The sequence below is a fragment of the Durio zibethinus genome, chromosome 16 (genome assembly GCF_047325235.1).
Source record: "Durio zibethinus cultivar Kanyao isolate XHJ-2024 chromosome 16, ASM4732523v1, whole genome shotgun sequence".
NCBI classification, from domain to species: Eukaryota; Viridiplantae; Streptophyta; class Magnoliopsida; order Malvales; family Malvaceae; genus Durio; species Durio zibethinus.
In genome coordinates this window covers 25,544,796-25,552,874 of record NC_143177.1, presented here as the reverse complement: position 1 = coordinate 25,552,874, position 8,079 = coordinate 25,544,796, and the positions used below count along the sequence as shown (strand labels likewise).

The 8,079-nt window shown below is 31.3% G+C and overlaps 1 pseudogene; it reads right to left on the bottom strand.

Moving 5' to 3' along the window:
• Nucleotides 1-3,071: 3,071 nt before the first annotated feature.
• On the bottom strand, nt 3,072-5,314 carry LOC111298236 (elongation factor 1-alpha pseudogene; annotated as a pseudogene).
• Nucleotides 5,315-8,079: the final 2,765 nt, after the last annotated feature.

Genomic DNA, 8,079 nt, shown 5'->3' with positions numbered 1-8,079 from the left:
TAAATTTATCTTTTTTTTATTTAGTAGTCCCAATGAATCAATAATCTTCATCTATCAATCAAATCATCATGAATGATGGTTTCAAAATCGAATCTTGAATTATCATCATGACTATCTAAATATTTATTATTTGGAATTAAAGAATGAATATAAAAAAGGTATGAGAAGGTAAAAATAAATAATGGTGATTCACACAAAAGAAGAATGCTATGAACATGCATCATATTTGTGACTTTTATTAAAATGATGAAAAATAAACTGAAATCTAAGCTCATAAAAGAGATCCATATTTTTAAAAAATCTTAAAATGATAATCAGTTTCAATCAGCCTTTCTAAAGTCATGCCCCTAGATGATTGGGCAAAGAATATTTGTGGATATTCAGCTTTTCTGATTCATTAAAGCTTATCAAGCCTGCTCAAATCAAATTTTATACTTTATGCTTGAAAACAAAGTAAGTTTTTATGGAGTGACCCACATTCCCATTAGAGTAGTTACATGTGGTATTAACATTGCATCATTTGGGATAGGGTGACTTCAATGGTTTCAAAAAGACTGGAGATACTAGGTCATTCTTGACCAATTTTAAAAATAGCTCAGTATAAGTTATGGGGATATGATCAATATGAGCCATCTCTTGATTACCCCTGGATATTGTCAAACCACTTGCTTGATTATTAGGCCTTGAAACTAGTGTTGTAATAGGATGAGGCCCATATGCAGGTGCTTGAAAAGCTAGTTGAGGAGAACTTAGAGGGATATTGTTCATGGTTAGGATATAAGGCTGGTAAGAAACTCTTGCAACATTATTAGCTGCTGGATAGTAAGCAGGATGGATATATGATGGATATGAAGCATAACTTTTGGATTATTGTCCCTCAAAACTCACTACTTGGGCTTTATCTTCTTTTCTCTTAAGCATCCCACCTTCATTGACACCGTTAATCTTTTTCTTCTTAAGCTTACTACTCTTGATGATATTTTTAATAATTTCTTCTGAGATCACCATATCAGTAAAAATTTTTATTGTATTTTTTATCATATTTTCATAGTATGACGACTTTAAAGTGCTTACAAACAAAATCGTTGTTTTCTTTTCAGTTAAGGGTGATTGTACTTGAGTAGCAACATCCTGTCATTTTTGGACATATTTTTTGAAAGACTCAGATGCTTTCTTCTTCATGCTTTGTAATGAAAGACGATCAAAGGCCATATCTATGATGTGATGGTATTAGTTGATGAAGGATCGAGTCATCCTTTCATGACTTAATGTGAGTCTTATCCAACTAGACATACCATCTTGTAGCAAACATGGTTAAGCTATTCTTGAATAGATACATTAGCAGTTTCTTATTATCGACATATGCTATCATCTTACGACAGTACATTGTGAAATGCTTAATGGGGTATTTGGTACATCATACTTCTCAAATTTTAGTACCTTAAATTTTGAAAGAATCACAACATCTAAAACTAGGCAAAGGTTGGCAGCATCTATGGATCCATAGAAATTAATGCCCTCTACAGCCCGTAATCTTTCTTCAATCATACTCATGACTTGATCGATCTTAGAATTTTTTAAGGTACAATCATCTGTAGTTTTTTTTTTCTTTAATCTCATCTATTTTGAGAATTTGGGTTAACTCATCTGTTTTTTCAGTGAAGACAAGATTGCTATAACTTTGAACATTTTTTTTATTAAAATTTGAAAACATGGTCTATTGTTGATGAAAGCATGGAGTGGTCTGAGTTTGATGTAGATCGAAACTTAGAAGATATGCTGATTCAATAGCTTCCTGTGAGATATCTTCTTCTGTTGCCTTTCTTTTATTTTTCTCTTATAGAGCTTTCAAGATTTTACTTAATATTTTTTCAAGTATTTCCTGGGCCTTTTCTATTCTTCTAAGTCGATCTATATTGTTTTGCTCCATTTTTTGGCTCTAGCTTGAGTGTAATACTGGTGTTAATCTATCATTGAACCTTGATTTTTTATAATTATGATCCAAAAATATATCTATCAGATTATGCATGAAAATGAATGTAATGATGCATGAATGTATGTATACACAATAAGAAAAAAGGTTAGTAAGCATAATATTTAGCTTGCATGTATGTGTGTGAATATGTACAGAAAAAGAAATAAAAGAAGACAAGAAAATCGGTTAGTCACCTCAATAAAAAAATAAACACTATAAAGCAAGCAAAATAACATGACCCTAGATTTGGGTTAGCTACAAAAGGTGAAAAAATAAGGTTCTATCTATGGTTGGACTTTTAAAGTCAACTATATGTGATTTAGGCCATTTCTAAAAGGTTCTCAAATTATTCCCTACATCATGATCCATTATAGACTAGTAAGATATCCTAATCCTCACCCATCATAGGCTTTAGACGAAAAGGATTCAATCTGAGTAGGAGTATTTCGTAGGCTCATACGAAGACATAAAATCTCACGATGGCATAAGTACTTCACTCCCTCCTAAAAGTAGAGCCCGGGTGGAGAGCTTATGTTATGCACATACAAATAAATGACTGATATAATAAGCAAATAGTTAGACAAATATAAATAATGAATAATAGGGCAAACAAATAAACAATAATAAAGCAGATTTAAGCAATGAAAAGAGGTAATTTCAAATTTGTTAAACAAGGCCTAGATAATAAGAAATCTTTTACTGGCTTGACTCTTTCATAATGTCTCCAGTGGAGTCACCAAGCTATCATAATGTATAAATCCGTGGACCTACCGTTACACATGGATGAAAAAAAATCGTCACTAATCTTTTTTATTTAGGTATGATTGACCATCTGATTGAATATGATCTACAAAATAGATATTAGGTTCAAAAGTCGGTTGCACATGAAAAATGTTGTAGCACCCCCACAATGCCCATTCAAAAGAAGTTACCAGTTCAATTTCGAATTATCCAAACCTTGATCAATTTTATAATTTATCAAATAATGAATTATTGATTTTTTGTTATTAGAATTATTTTTTTTCTTTTTAAAAAAAAAACTTCATTTTTTCTTTTTTACCCTCTTTCTTTATAAATAAAAATGGCAAAAATGATCTTCATTTTTTTTCTTAAAAAAATAAAACCAAAAAATAATTTAAAAAATTTAAAATTAAATTAAATTAAATTAAAAAATAAAAATAAAATAAAATAAAACTTGTCATCAGGTCAGATTAGTGTGCAAATTCTATTTAGGTTCACGCGAAAACTTTAAACTTCAGTTCATCCCATGTCCCATGGTTCATAGGATGGTTGACAAGATACATCCCTGGTGACGTGTGCACGGAGGGAACTCGAACCGAGCATCCCCAACAAATATAGAACCCAGCTCGGTCATATGCAATATCCATTGTGTTCCAATCACCAACATCAATGTTGAATTCGCAAGCCTGGAATCAGAAACTTTTCCATTGACTTCATCCTGTTTTATGCAATAAGTGACAGCGAGAACTACCCAAGACATCAACCCAAATCTGCAAGTTGTAAAGACTTTGATGCCAAAGTTTTTTTTTTCAATTCGTGGATATGGCTCCATGTCCCAATAGATTCCCAGATGACCAGTAAAGCTTCCAAAGATGAGTGTCGAAAATATTTCTCCCAAACGATCACACACAACCGTGGGGTTGAATATCCCAAACCATCAAAGACTAAGATAGGTAACCAATGGCACCAAATATGCTACCATACCATTTGCCTTTCCTGTTGGGAGATGTTGGGTCCTTTTTCTCCACACTCTTGATCACACCAAAAGCAACAGTTTGTCTACTGTCCCTCAAGGCAAATAGCCCGAGTGGGGGGTATTCAGAGAAAGTCTCCACAACCATGGGTTTGGTGGGAATCATCTCAACAAAACCAGCATCACCATTCTTCAAGAACTTGGGCTCCTTCTCAAGCTCCTTACCAGATCACCTATCAATCTTGGTCAGGAGCTCAGCAAACTTGACAGCAATATGAGAGGTGTGGCAATCAAGGGCAGGAGCATAACCATTTCCAATCTGCCCTGGGTGGTTCATGATAATGACTTGGGAAGTGAAGTTGGCCGCCTCCTTGGCGGGATCATCCTTGGAGTTGGAGGCAACATATCCTCGCTTGAGATCCTTGACAGCAACATTCTTAACATTGAAGCCAACATTGTCACCAGGAAGAGCCTCCTGAGGAGCCTCATGGTGCATCTCAACGGATTTAACTTCAGTGGTCAATCCACAGGGACCGAACGTAAACACCATACCAGGCTTGAGGATACCAGTTTCAACACGACCCACTGGAACAGTTCCAGTACCTCCAATCTTGTAGACATCCTGAAGTGGAAGACGGAGTGGCTTACAAACGGTCTCTTAGGCTCATTGATATGGTCTAGTGCTTCAAGGAAGGTGGGACCCTTGTACCAGTCAAGGTTGGTGGACCTCTCAATCATGTTGTCACCCTCAAAACCAGAGGTGGGGACGGATGAAATTTTTTCAGGGTTGTAACCAACCTTCTTCAAGTAGAAAGAAACTTCCTTCACAATTTCATCATACCTTGCCTATGAGTATTTGGGAGTTGTGGCATCCATCTTGTTGCAGCAGCAAATCATTTGCTTGACACCAAGAGTGAAGGCAAGAAGAGCATGTTTACGGGTCTGTCCATCCTTAGAAACCTCCAGTGGTGGAGTCAATCAAAAGGACAGTACAGTCAGCCTGAAAGGTACCAGTAATCATATTCTTGATAAAGTCACGATGTCCAGGGGCATCAATAACAGTGCAGTAGTACTTGGTTGTCTCGAACTTCCACAAGGCAATATCAACGGTAATACCACGCTCACGCTTAGCCTTCAACTTATCAAGCACCCAGACGTACTTGAAAGATCTCTTGCTCATCTTAACAGCTTCCTTCTCAAACCTCTCGATCACACGCTTGTCAATGCCTTCAAGCTTGTAGATCAAGTGACCGGTTGTGGTCGACTTTCCAGAGTCAACATGGCCAATGACCACAACGTTAATGTGAACCTTCTCCTTACCCATAGCAAATTTTTTGCAGAAATAACTTGAGAATTCAGGGGCTGGTAAATCGGCAGAGGTGAGGAGAGAGTGTTCTTCTGCTTGTTTTTCTGATGGAATCCTGGGTATAGGTTTCTAGGTATCGTATATGGGGCTATCTGTGCTAGCTTTCGGGTGTGTATTGATTTTTTCAGGCTCCTTCCTCTTTTTATTCTTTTCATTTTTGCTCGCTGTATATGCTTGATTCTTTGCATGAATTATGCCAAACAAATCTGTAACTGAATCACCAAGAATCATGTTCCACCGGATTCGTGATTGAATCACCAAAAATCATGCTCCAACGAATCCGATATTGAATCACCAATTTCCTTTTTTTTTTTTTCTCCTTCTTATTTTAAACCCTTTTGATTTTTTGATTTTTTTCTTTAAATAATAATAATAATAATAATAATAATAATAATGATAATAGTAATAATAATAATAATAATAATAAACTATGAATAATATAATAACAATAATAATAATATATTATTATATCAATATATTATACTCTAATATAATATAATAATAATATAATAATATAATATTAATAATATAATATAATAATATTAATAAAAATAATTCTATCGATCTCGGACACATATGAGTGTCTACATATATAATTAAGAATTAAATTTACTAATTTTGATGTCGGTGATTATAAAGATCATATTAAGTAAATTGAAAATTTAAAAATTTAATTTATGTTTTTAAAATGATACAATAAATTAATAGATTTTTTGGTTTTGTAAATGAGTAATTTTACAAAGTAGGAATATGTAAATAACCTAGACAAAGCAGTGGATTTTCAAGAGGTAGTTCCAATTTTCAAATAGTGAAGTATTTTTGCAAATATAGCTGATTGAAAGTTCAAATAGGGTAATTTCTTGTTAAGATGTAAGCATTTTTTTGCTTACATTAAATAAATTTAAAATTTTTATTATTATTTTAAATTTTATTTTGAGTCGAACTCAAATATAAAAAATAAAATTCGATTAAGCTTGAGTCTAATATTAAACTTTAATTTTTGAGTTGAACTCAAGCTCGAACTTGATAGTATATTAGTTCGACTTGATTCCATCACACATTTACTCAATATTGACCTAATTTTTTGATAATTCTATGTAATAGAATATATTTTTATATATGCTTTGGGATAGAACACCTTAAACCTACCTCCATCTCGATTACGATTTTTAAAAAGAAAAAATCACTTCATTCCAATCGAATCTCGATCTAAAAAAGCTTTTATTAGATTGAAATGAGTCAAAAATAAATTATTTTGTCATTTTTACTTTCATTATCTATTTTTTTTTATAAAATTTATCTCATTAAAAAAGAAAAAATTAAAAAAAGGACAAAAAAAGAAAGTCAAACGGTGGGTGTAAAGTGACAACTCTATTAGCCACCTTTTTTCTACAAAATTTAATGTATAGCTTAAAATAACAAAAAACTAAAACTAAAAAAATAAAAAAAATCTAGATGCCACGTTAATACTTTTATTGTTATCTTTTTCTCACAAAATAATCTAATTTGAAAAGAGCAAAAAGAAAGTAATCAAAAATCTTTTTAATCAAGAATATCAAATAAAATATCATACCCAATTTTTAAAAAATCTCAAACATAATTAAGAAATATTAAAATAAATAATTAAAAATACAAAAAAGCTAAAACTAAAACAATTAGAAAAAAATGAAAAATACTTTTTAATCAATAATTTCAAATGGATCCACCTTAAAATTTAAAAAAAAAAAAAAACAAATAATAAATTATTTATTAAGCATGGAGAGAATAAAAAGGAAAAAGAAAAGATTGAAAAAATATTTTTTAATCAATAATATCAAATAAAACTCACCTTAAAATTTTAAAAAATAAAAATAAATTACATAGATACTCCAATTTGTCTGGGGTTGTAATTGTTTAATATGTTTTTATTAAATCAAAAAACGAAAAAGGAAAATCAAGTGTTTAAGCTTGTATGAAATTATTTGTTTAGAGTGTAAAGTTTGAGTTGGAATTAAAGAGTAGTTGAATTTTTTTTTAGTTTAGGGCTTTTATGATCAGGTCCCTCTAAATACAAACCCAAATCAAGCAAAAAAAAAAAATCACAAAGAGATCAACTAGCAAAATATATACACGGTAAAATTAAAAAAAAAAAAAAAGAGTAAAGTCTAAATTTTATAAGAGTCTCTGGTAAAGGCTTTATCAATTTGATTGATTGTTTTTTTTTTTTTTTTTGAGGTACCTGGTGATTTTTGAAAACTTTTTTCAAGAAAAAATTTTAGATTTCGGTGAACTTTTTCAATTACTGATGGAGATTCTGACGAAATTTGAGTTTTTCGACAAGATTTATAGTTTTCGGCATTAAATTTTCAAAAACTGACAAACTTTCGGTTACTTAACCTAGATTCTGATGAGTGTTTCTAAAATCCGTTAAATATTCAACCAAAGATTCATTGGTTTTAGAGAGAAAAAAAAAAGAAAATGAAGGAAGAAAGAGATAGTATAAGTGAAATATGAAAGAAAAAGAATAAGTTTGGCTTTCATAGCCAATTAAAACGATGTCATTTTGACGTTTAATTCAGCCCAAAATTCGCGTGTTTCCGCCAGCCCAACCTAACCCATTGCGTGATCCAATTTGCAACTCGTTTCAACCGTTGTCCCTCTAATAAAGCTGAGTCACCTTTTTGAGCTGTTCCAGTCGCTTTCCCTTCCCGCAACCGAGCTACACGCTTAAAACGAGCTGAGCCAATTTCTTGTTTTGATATTATTTTATTTTATTTATTTATTTTGTTTTATTTATTCTTAAGTATTTTTATATGATTAAATTTTAGGAAAAGTTAGAGAAAAAAATTAAAAAAATAGAACAAAATAAAATATTAATAAAATTTTTTTAGAATAATAATAATTATTCAATGATGAAATTTTTAAAAATTGTAAAAGATTAATTTCTATAACATTCTTAGGTAAAAATGTTTTTTTAAATTTGTCTCAAATTGAGGAGAATTTAGATACAGTTTCAAAAGTAATAATTAATATTTAATTTTAATT